This window comes from Amblyraja radiata, chromosome 18, assembly GCF_010909765.2.
Source record: "Amblyraja radiata isolate CabotCenter1 chromosome 18, sAmbRad1.1.pri, whole genome shotgun sequence".
NCBI classification, from domain to species: Eukaryota; Metazoa; Chordata; class Chondrichthyes; order Rajiformes; family Rajidae; genus Amblyraja; species Amblyraja radiata.
In genome coordinates this window covers 8,549,761-8,562,458 of record NC_045973.1, presented here as the reverse complement: position 1 = coordinate 8,562,458, position 12,698 = coordinate 8,549,761, and positions in this window count along the sequence as shown.

Genomic DNA, 12,698 nt, shown 5'->3' with positions numbered 1-12,698 from the left:
CCGAAACGTTGCCTGCCTTTCCCTCCTCAGATGCAACCTGACTTGCTGGGTTCCTCCAGCACTTTGTGTTTTGCTCAACATTCCAGCGTCTGCAGTCTCCTGTGTCGCCAACAAAAATATAATTATTTTCTTCCATAGATAAGGAAGGCAAAGCACCCTTCATGTCCTGATGTTTCCTTAAGAATTTGTGATTCCCTTTTATGTTCTTTGACCATCTATTGTTCTTTTAAAGGCAAGCAAATGACACTGTTGTGTCCACAATATAACCACTCATCCTCACCAATGTAGGAACAGAAATGATAATGAAATAATCGAAAAATGGGTAGTTTTTAAGCCATTATTGAAACGTGAATTTATTTGGTCACTATTATGTGTGGAATCCTCGATGAGGAATCATATGCATAAAAGTGATAGACACAAAATGCTCGAGTAACTCAGTGGGTCAAGTGGCATCTCTGGAGAAATTTGATAGGTGATGCTTCGGGTAGGGACCCTTCTTCAGACTGGTCCTGACCCAATCTGAAATGTCATCTGTCCATTTACTCCGGAGATGCTGCCTGACTCATTGAGTTACTCCAGCATTTTATGTCCATCTTTGGTATGAACCTTTACCTGCAGTTCCTTTTTATTACATTTTGCAACAAAAAAAAAAGATTTAGTAATGATGGTCTGGAAATCTTAGCAAAGATATGTTTATATCTACAAAGTAATTTCTAAAAGTAAAAGAAAATCTTACACACAAGCAGCAAAACTCTTTCCTGTCACCATCTTGAATGATTAAAAGATACAATACGGAAATCATCGCTTCGGCCCACCGAGTCCATGTGGACCATCGGTCGCCCATTCACGTTACTGCTACATTACCCCGCTATCCCCTCCACTCCCTGCAAATTAGGGTCAATTTTAGAGGCCAATGAACCTACAAACCTGCACGTCTTTGGGAGGAAACCAGAGCGTCCAGGAAACCCAATTAGTCAGGAGAACATGCAAACTCCACACAGACAGCACCCGAAATCAGGATCAAACCTGGTCTCTGGCGCACAAGGCAATAGCTCTACCAGTAACGTTATTCCCCTGTCCCACTTAGGAAACCTGAACGGAAACCTCTGGAGACTTTGCGCCCCACCCAAGGATTCCGTGCGGTTCCCGGAGGTTTTTGTCAGTCTCCCTACCTGCTTCCACTACCTGCAACCTCCGGCAACCACCTGCAACCTCCGGGAACCGCACGGAAACCTTGGATGGGGCGCAAAGTCTCCAGAGGTTTCCGTTCAGATTTCCTAAGTGGGACAGGGGCATTACTGTGCCGCCCAAAGGTACTTATTTATCCCACTTTCTCATCCATTCCCTGCACATTAGGGGCAGTTTTACAGCGGCCAATCAACCTACGACCCTGCACTTTTTTTGGGATGTTGGGGGAAACCCACACGGTCACGAGGAGAACGTGCAAACTCCACACCCGAGGTCAGGATCAAACCCAGTCATTGGCTTTGTGATGCAGCAGCTCTCCCAGCTACCGGATGAGGAATATTCTTCCGAGCAAGCTCTCTGAGGTAGCATCTTTGACCTGAAACAATAACTTGTCTTCTCTTTCAACACATCTGCTGAGTATTTCTCAACGTCTTCTGCTTTTTGTTTTGGATTTCTGGCATTTGCAGGGTTTTTTTTTCATTTTCAATTTGCATTTAACGGTGAGTATTATGCTTAATTTGTACTAGCTGCCTCTCACCAACCCTTCCTCGGAGCTGGTTCCGTCGAAAGTGAGAATGATGGGCAAAGACACACACTGACAGAGCTAATTTTTAAATCAATACCCTGATAGACAAGACACTCTAGAAGTCAAAGATGAAGTTAGGTCTGACAGGAGGGAAGAGAGAGTGATGTTTTCTTGGAAGGTCTGCACCATATTCGAGGGGACATTTTTTTTTTAACGAAGTAAGATCTCATAATTTGGAGTTCAGCAACAAAGCTCAGATTGAAAACACAACGTTTCCTACCTCTGGTTCCCAACATGGGAGCGTTGATCCATTTCCTGCAAAAATAGAAAAATAATAAGCCCCAGCAGAGAGAGGGTGAGCTTTTAAAGTTGTATATCAACGAAGAGACAGTATATTGTTGCACCATGATAAATGACTGCATCAAAGATGCCATCTGGCAAATAATAAAAGAAAAAGCACATGCTAAACAATAGTAAGCTTTTTGCTCAATTTCAATAGCCCTTCACAGAAATGGGTTTGAACGGTTTTGTTACTGTATGTGGGAGCGCATTAATTTACCACAAAAATCATCAAGAAAAGGAAATATATACATTAAAAAAACAGTATTCACATCCATCTTTATGTTTTTTTCAAGTCTAGTTTAGTTTAGAGATACAGCGTGGAAACGGGCCCTTCGGCCCATCGAGTGCGGCGACCAGCGATTCCCGCACACTAATGCCCCCTGTCCCACTTAGGAAACCTGAACGGAAACCTCTGGAGACTTTGCGCCCCACCCAAGGTTTCCGTGTGGTTCCCGGAGGTTGCAGGTGGTTGCCGGAGGTTGCAGGTAGTGGAAGCAGGTAGGGAGACTGACAAAAACCTCTGGGAACCGCACGGAAACCTTGGTTGGGGCGCAAAGTCTCCAGAGGTTTCCGTTCAGGTTTCCTAAGTGGGACAGGGGCATAACACTATCCTACACACTCAAAGGGCAATTTACATTTGCACCAAGCCAATTAACCTACAAACCTGTATGTCTTTGGAGTGTGGGAGGAAAGCAAATATCTCGGAGAAAACCCATGTGGTCACTGGGAGAAGGTTAATCTCCGTCCAGACAGCACCCGTAGTCGGGATCGAACCCTGGTCTCTGGCACTGTGAGCCCTGTAAGGCAGCAACTCTACCGCTGTGCCACCATGCCACATGCACAAATCTTGCTGCCTGCCTTTCTTGCAATGCTGAGGACTATATGCTACACTCTGTATCTTGCATTCTACTCTATCCATTGTATTTAAGTTTGACTTGGTTGTATTTATGTAGAGTATTATCTGATCTGTTATTTTTGAAATGTGTTCACTGCTGTCTTGATGACACCGATAAGAATATTCATAATTGAAATTTCCATAATGCAAAGAACTCTCTGACTAATGAAAGATTGACAATGTTGGTGCATTGAAGGGAACAATGCACTTTACTGAATGTACGAATGACACTTATTATATGTTAGAGGAAATGCTCAAGTCTACTTAAAATTTACATTTTGCTTGTATCAAAATTTTAATTAAAATTTGAGGTACATTATGTCTTGGGTATTTAAATGAGATATGCAACACAAGTTTTGTTTTACACAGAGGGCAGTGGGTGCCTGTAAAGTGCTGCCAGGAATGGTGGTGGAGGCAGATATGATAGTGAGTTTTAAGAGGCTTTTAGATAGGCACATGAATATGCAGGGTATGGAGGGATATAGATCATGTGCAGGCAAATGAGATTAGTTCATCTTGGCATTATGTTTGACATGGGCAATCTGGGCCGAGGGGCCTGTTGTTGTGCTGTACTGTTCGATGTGCTACGTTACACAATGTTAGTGTATATTCCTTTCTCATTGCCGTTTGTTTCGTAAGTCCATAAGTCTAGGCGCAGAATTAGGCCATTCGGCCCATCGAGTCTACAACCATGGCTGTATGATTGTAGGCACCATTCTCTAAAGGGATCTATCTTCCCCTCTAAACCCCATTCTCCTGCCTCTTTCCCATAACCAGTGTCACCTTACGAATCAAGAATCTGTCAATCTCCGCTATAAAAATACCAAATGACTTGGCCTCCACAGCCATCCATGGCAATGAATTCCACAGATTCACCACCCTCTGACTAAATAAATTCCTCCTCATCTCCTTCCTAAAGGAACAACCTTTCATTCTGAGGATGTGGCCTCTGGTCCAAGACTCACCCACTAGTGGAAACTTCCTATCCACATCCACTATATCCAGGCCTTGCATTATTCGGTAAGTTTCAATGAGGTCCCCCCCTCACCCTTTTAAACTCCTGTGAGTACAGGCCCAGTGCTGTCAAATGCCCCTGCAAGATGGCATTTATGATGCACATTATAATCTTTAAATGCAAATAAATAGCGTAGTAACATGATCTTCAGCGGAACTCATCGCCACAAAGGGGTGTGGAGGGCAAATCAGCGGATATTTTTAAGGCAGAGATAGATATGTTCTTGATTAGAACAGGTGTCAAAGATTAAGGGGAGAAGGCAGGCGAATGGGGTTGGGAGGCAGAGATCAGCCATGATTGAATGGCGTAGTAGACTCGATGGGCCGAATGACCTAATTCTACTCCTGTAAATTGTGGATAATAAGAATACTATACACAAAATCACATTCAGTTAGTGACGGTGGGCCTGAAGCAACATGTGGGAAAAGGTGAATAAGGGAATAAGCAAGAACATAAAAGGAGGTGTCGCTCACGATATTTTCCATCTTTAGGGAGATCAATGAGGTTAAACTCTCATTGTTGGGAAGGTGCACTTTCAGAAACTGCTTGATAAGCTGTCTGCAGTCTTTAAAAGAAGGGATCCCGCAGAGGCAACTAAAGGTGCTTAAAGAGTTAGAGAAAGTACATAGGGAACAATACAAACACACACGTCAATGCAACAGGTCACTGATATATGTTCAAGGACGATGTTGGCATAGAAAACATGAAGTGTTTCTTTACACAAAGACTGGATAATAACAGTGTCAGCTTTCAGGAACAGTTTCGTAACCAGGACACTGGACTACTTTCAGGAGAAACTAGACTTAGAACGGAAAAACAATAGCTTAAATATCTTGGGAAAATGGGGACAGTTAACTCGAGAGCCTTCTGCAACTGCTGCTATTCTGCCTTCCCAGCAAGCAAACTCTCGTCTTTGTGTGTGGGAAGGAACTGGAGATGCTGGTTTACACCAAAGATGGACACAAAGTGCCGGAGTTACTCAGCGGGTCAGGCAGCATCTCTGGAGAAAAGGAACGGGTGATGTTTTGGGTCGGGTCCTTTCTTCAGACTGCTTTTATCCGCTGTATGCTGGGAGGGGATGAGGTTAGAGTACGTATGGAGATGAGAAAAGTTAAGATAATTGATATCCCATCGGCAGTTAGACTATTTGCTGTGTGAGGAAGGGTCTCGACCCGAAACATCACATCCTTTTTCTCCAGAGATGCTGCCTGACCTGCTGAGTTACTCCAGCACTCCGCGTCTATCTCTTGTCTTTGAATGATTTTATCTGTTTCTGGCATCCTAATATTAATGTTCTCACCAGCTATTTAAGGTTTGACACCTGATTTTTAATCTGTATTTTACATCAGATTAAATAAGAAGGATTGCCATAAGAATAGGAAGAGATCATTCAGGCACTAGAACATATTGGGCTATTCTGTGAGTTGAATCAGCCGCAAACTCGTTGATGAGCAGAATATGGTACCCTAACCCTATTTATCCGCATAGTTTGCAAATCCCGTAATACCCAAGTTCGACAAAAAACTATAAATCCCAGATTTAGACTCTAGACCTTTTGACTTTAGAGATACAGCGTGGATACAGGCCCTTTGGTCCATCGGGTCCACGCCACCCCATGATCACCCAGTCCATCACACTATCCTAAACCTTGAGACAATTTCCAATTTTATCAAAGCCAATTAACCTACCAACCTGTACGTCGCTGGAGTGAGAGAGGAAAATGGAGCACCCGGAGAAAACCCACGCGGTCACTGGGAGAACAAACAAAACTCCATACAGACGGTGCCCGTGGTCCAGATCGAACCCGGGTCCTTTGCAACTCTGACACTGTCCCACTGTGCCACCCCAAAAACATTAATTTCAAAACATTAATTTAGCCAGCATCCACTACTCCTAGGGGAGTCAGTTTTCCTACCCTTTATATGAAGAAGCCTTTCCCAGCTTCTCCGTGGAGGGCAACAGTCAGATGTTAAGTATGCGACTCCTTGCCTGAGACTCCTTCAACAGAGTCAAATGGTTATGGACCATACAAATTAGGTGCAGGAGTAGATAACTTGGCCCCTCAAGCCTGCTCTGCCATTTAATAAGATCATGGCTTATCTGTTTGTCACCTTAAGTCTGCTTTCCCATCAATCTGCCCGGCACCTTTCGCCCTCTTGCTTATCGAGTACCTATCCACCGCTGCCTTCAAATATTCAATGACTTTACTTTGCATGCAGTTTGTGGAAGAGTTCCAAAGACTAAGAACCCTCGGAAAAAAAAAAAAATGGTCTCATCAATATTTGAAATGGCCTCTACCTCATCTTTAAACAAAGACCCCCAGTTCGGGATTCTCCCACCGAAGGAAAAATCCTCTCCACGTCAATCCTGTCAAGTCCCCTCAAAGGATAGAACATAGAATAGTACAGCACAGGAACAGCCCCTTCGACCCACCATGCCCGTGCCAAACATTACGCCAAGATAAAGTAGTCTCATCCGCCTGCACGTGATCAAAATCCCTCCATTTCCCATCTTAGTTTTAGTTTCAGTTTTGGAGATACAGGGTGGAAGCAGGCCCATTGAGTCCGGCGATCTCCCCGAACACTAGTTCTATCCCACACACGAGGGGTAATTTACAGAAGCCATTTAACCTAAAAAAACCTGCATGTGTTTGGAATGTGGAAGGAAACCGGAGCACCCGGAGAAAACCCAGGGGGTCACAGGGAAAACGTACAAACTCTGATCAGACAGCATCCGTAGTCGGGATCGAACCGGGGTCTCTGGCACTGTAAGGCAGTTACTCTACCGCTGTGCCACTGTGCCGCCCAACTAAAACCTTCTTAATTGACACTGTCAAATCTGTCTCCAGCATCACTCTTGGCAATGCAGTCCATGCAATCCCCTACCCTCTGTGTAAAATAAAACTTCCCTGCACATTTACTCCTCTTACCTTAAAGCCCTCTCCTCTAGTCTTTGATATTTCCACTCTGGTGTGTCCACCTTATCTATGTTTGTCGTGACTTTATTTACTATTAGCCCTCCCCTTAGCCTTCAATGCTCCAGAGAAAATATATCACCAGGAATAACTACCAGAAAAATAATAAGAAGTCATAAGTCATAGGAGCAGAATTTCAACGAGTCCCATGAAATTTTGCTGATTTTCTTCCCCATCCCATTTCAAACTTTGCACCAATATATCTTGCTACATTTTCATAAGTTCGTAAGTCATAGGAGCAGAATGAGGCCATTCAGCCCATCGAGTCCACTATACCATTCAATTGTGGCTGAATCATCTTTCCCTCTCAACCCCATTCTCCTGCCTTTCTCCCATAACCCTTGACACCCGCACTAATCAAGAATCTGTACCATGTAAAACGCAACATGCTGGGAGTGATTCAATGAGCCAGGCAACATCTCTGGAGGATATAGATAGGCAACATTTCGGTTCGGGCCCCTTCGTCAGACTGATTGTAGTGGGGTTGGAAAAAGGCAGATACAAGCCTAGCCTGTCTAATAGGACCAACCTCAATATAGTGCCATTATCATTTTTGACTTTAGTATTATCTGATATTTTTAGTGTTAGAAATGGGTCCAAACACAATAGAGCTGCTCAAATATGCTGTCCTTTGTGAAGACCTCAAATCTCTTTGGATCCTGACTGTTCTAGATTTTCACCCCCAATGTCCTCAATGGACGATTCCAAACTTAATTGCTTTGAAATAGATCGGCCACAGTCATGGCAACTCGTTCAATCCATATTGTATTTTCATGATTTTATTCCCTTAGCTATGCTACCTTATACGTCACCTATAATTGGGTCATTGGCAAACTTAAATATACTGCTCTTTGAGAAATGAATACATATTGTGAGCAGTTGAAGTCCCAACAAAGGTTCTTATGGGACATTAATTTCAATTCAACTTCCTGCCCAGTCTATCGACACTGTCTTCAGCTGTCTAACCAGGACAACAATCAGAACAATTATTTGGAGTCATAGTCACACAGTGTGGAAACGGCCCTTCGGCCCAACTTACCCATACCGACCAACATTTCCCATCTGCATTAGTAGATTTACTTATAATTTGCTTTTAATTCTGTCTCACAATCTGCACTATGGAATCTTATCGAATGCTCTTTAGATGTCAAGCGGGATAAACATCACCCATTGACATCCCCTGTCCAAAAATTTTGTTACAACTTCCAAAACTTTAATTTGGTTTGTTAGACATGACACAGTCCCCTTTAAATCCATGCCAAGTCCCTCCAAATCAGCCCAAATTTCTCAGGTACTTCATCCTTAATAATAGGTTCGGCTTCATTTCCCTACCACAAATATTGGATACTCCCTCTAGTCTTTCTGAAATAATAGATTTGCTTCTGCAATTTAGCGAGCCAATGGAGCAATTCAAATCAGAGGAGAAAGTTTAGTTTAGTTTAAGTTCGAGATACAGCATTAAACAAGCTCTTTTGCCCATACAGTAGCAATGTTACAAAATTTTGAGATTTTAAAAATCAAGTCTGCAATTTATCCCATCAGATAAAGCATAAAAATAAGTTTAATTTGACACCTAATTCACTTTCATATCTCAAGTATTAAAAAAGTTATTGCCATTTTCATACTGGGAAATGAGCATCTTGTTCCCTATTGATTTTCTATGGACATAACAAAAAAGCTGTGATCGTGAACAGTCAAAAGCCCATAACTTTCTTAAAAATTAAGAGAACTGAATGAAATTTTCAGTTATCATAGATTGAAGCATTCTGAAACAAATATAAAATAATCTTACTTGGATGACCTGAAATTAAAGCATATAATTAGTTAGTTACCTAATTGTAGCTAATTTCAGACTTCAATTACTAGATCTAAACATCTATCCATTTCTTAATAAATGATTAACATTTTTAAATAGCCTTAATGTCCAAATAATATTCACAAATAATTCACAATAAAACATGATTTTTAAATCTCATTTACATTAATTTATAGACCAAATGGAAGGAATTTAGTGTTCAATTGCTGTAAATTAAAGTCCATTTTAAATCAGCTTTCCAGTGGGTCCCTGTGGAACACGCTGGTTTAGAACGTTCACATTGCGGTAGTTTTGTGCCCCAAATGCCCAGAAAAATACTGCGGGTTATAATGGGCCCAAATTGAGCTACTCGCAATATTAAACTTTGTATAAAGGGATCTTTAGAAGCCCTTTTTAATGTAAAAATATACAGCCTACCTTCAGATATTTGCTTTATGAGACCCTGCGGGTGCGGGTGGTCGCGGGTTCAGAGATTGATTTTTAAACTACTATAACTATTTTACGAGGCCTTTAAAACTAATAATAGCTTTTGCGACGGGGTCTTTCAGTGATTTTTCGTTAATAATTAACTAGGCTGAACATCTTCGATTTGAACAGCCTAGAGAAAATCGCGTTTTAAACCCGCCCCCTCTAAACGGCACCAAAATCGCGCACAAACTCAGCGGCAGATATTCAACGACGCTTCAGGTAGGCTTTGCAACATACCTACATACAGTCCATATCAACCATCGATCACCCATTCACACTTGTCCTATGTTATCCCACTTACGTATCCATTCACTACACACTAGGGGCAATTTACAAAGGTAAATTAACCTACAAACCCCACACACTATTGGGATGTGGGATGAAACTGAAGCACCTGGAGAAAACCCACACGGTCATTGAAATAACATGCAAACTCCACACACACAGCACCCTAGGTGAGGATCGAACCCGGGTCCTTGGCATTGTGAGACGTGAAATGATTTAGCATCTAAAAAAATCACCAAATTCTTTACAACACAAGGGCAACAATTATAATGACATTTTCAAATGTATCAATCCTCTGAGCCATTATCTTTCTTTTCAGATATTATTTTCTTGCTTACATCATCTACAATGAGTTCCAAAAATATATTCTCACTTTGCAAACAAACTGTTTGGTCATATTCTGTTATTTATACATTACATGCAGCACTTGTCATTATTTTTCCTCAAGAATCAGATTTTCTTTCCCAGGTATTCCTATAATATCTCCTTACATGCAACTATTCTATTTGGTGGTGAGATCCACATGCTGACCACATTTTGGGCGAAAGGTTTTCTCTTGAATTCTCTGCTGGCTATCTGTCTATTGGCGGCTACCACATATTTACCTAGGACATAGAACAGTACAGCTCAGGAACAGGCCCTTCAGCCTGCAATGTCTGTGCCGAACATGATGCCAATTTGACACTGATCTCACCTGTCTGCACATGATCCATGTCTCTCCATTCCCTGCATATCCATGGGCCTATCTACCAGCCTCTTACATGCCATTATCATATTTGTTCTACCACCATGCCTGGCAGCGCATTCCAGGCCCCTGTGTAAAAAAACCTTGTTCCACACATCTCCTTTAAAATTTGCCCCACTCACTTTAAAGCTATGCCCTCTACGCTTTGATCTTCCACCAGTCCTGTGCCACAGTTTTTCAGCCCACTTACATCTTGCTTTCCAATTGTCTCCTCACTAAATGCCCCTACACACCTGCTCAATCCACATCCACAATTCTGTTTCTCTCCTGCACTTTAGATCTGTGCTTCTTAATATCTCATGTCACACAGTCATGCAGCATTGAAACAGGCCCTTTAACCCAACTTGCCCACACCAACCAACATGTCCCTTCAACACTAGTCCTGAACATGATGCTAGACTTGAATCTTTATTTCTTCTGCTAGTGCAATTGTAAATGCATTTTATATTGTACTTGATATGGTGTTTTTCATTTGAAATGCTGTGACACTTTCTGACTATTCCAACTTTCCTTTTTCCCTTCTCATCCCTGCATTAATTCTTTGCACTATTTGCTTTCAACTTTCAAGTTATTACACAGGAGGCTATTTGCCTGTACTACTAAATTCTATTTTTTGCTATATCCCCCAGTTTGTTGTCATTGGTCATTCCTTGTCACGGAAATTCTTAGGTCCCCATCGGTCATGGCTGACCATGGGTGTCTCCAGGGTGCTATCCCCTATATGGAGGACGCCTGTGCGTGACTTTGTTTTCACGTGGGGAGACTGGTACACAGACAACCACCTCACGGTCCTTGACAGATCTGGGTCGGGATCCAGTGGCTTGGAGTCCAAGACAACTGGAGACCCTTTACTGCTGCAGCCTTCATCCGCCTTCCCAGCCGTTGTGATGTTCCACGAAGGTCAGACATCATTCTCCGCCTGTTCCACCATTGAGGTCTTGGTTGGATTGCTCTTTGTCAGAGACCTCCCCCTCGACCTTACCGCCATGGGTGGCTCTACCAGGAGCATAGCTCCAGACGGCATCGCTCTCAGGATCTCAGGTCCACAAGCTTCTCTACCACGACAAGGTGACAATCCACGGAGAAGACATGAAAATTACCCTTCGCCAAACTGAAGGCCTGAATAACTGCACCACTTCTCTCCTTTTCAAATCTAATGTTGAACTTTGGTTACCATTTAATTAAGGCTACTTTAACTCTTGGATTATTAGTTAGTCTCATTTCCCATTACTGAATCTTGTAAAGGATGCTCCTTTATTGCTTCTAAAATATATTGTTGCAACACTGCACCTTAAATGCATTAATAAATTCACTGGCCTTTTTAGTTGAGCTATTTTGTTCTTTCCGATCGCGATGAAAATTAATACAGCCTATTTAAACATACTGCTTTTCATAAAGGGCTCTCTAATCTCTGCATTAATATCTTCTGCCATTTCATTGCTGTTATCAGGAGGCTTGTAGACTACTCCTTTCTTATTCTTCAATTCTAACCATAGATTCTTGTCTGCTTACATTCTCCCTCCTATATTCTCTTTTACTAATGTAGTAATACATTTAATCAATGAGATTACACTTCTAACTTCAGCATATTTACTAAAGCTCCTGGATTCTACAATCTTTAGTTCCACTTGATGACATTTTTTTAACTGCATTACAGAACACCCTAATGGGGCTGTCCCACTGTACGAGCTAATTTAAGAGTTCTCCCGATTCGAACTCGGAGAATTACGGTAATAGCTGCTCGTAGGTATTCGGGGCTCTCGTGGACATTTTTCAACGTTGAAAAATCTTCACGAGTCTTCCCGAGCATACCGCGTTTCCCGAGTACCTGCCATTAGCGTTACGAGCCGCTAAGAGGCGTCCCGAGCTCCGACGTACCCGCTACGTACATTCTACGTGCTTCCACGAGTCTGATTCTTTTATAAACTCGGGAGAGTTCTTGAATTAGCTAGTACAGTGGGACAGACCCACAAGCCATCTCTAATTCTGTCCTCTTACATATTCAGTCCTCTTACATGCCTCTATTGAAGTTGCCTCCACCACCTCCCCTGGCAGCGCATTCCAGGCACCAGGGGGCATAGCGGTGGGGCTACTCCCTTATAGCGGCAGAAACCCAGGTTCGATCCTGACTACGGAGTGCTGTCTGTATGGAGTTTGTACGTTCTCCCCATGAGCTGCATGCGTTTTCTCCGAGGTCTTCGGATTCCTCCCACACTCAAAACATATACAGGTTTGTAGGTTAATTGGCTTGGTGTAAATGCAAAAATTGTCCCTGGTGTGTGTAGGACAGTGTTAGTGTGTGGGAATCACTGGTCAGCGGGCTCGGCGGGCCAAAGGGACTGTTTCTGTGCTGTATCTCTAAGCTAAACTAATCTTATTAAACACTGTGTAAAAAAACTTGCCCTGCACATCTCCCTTAAACTTTGTCCCTCACCTTCAAGCTG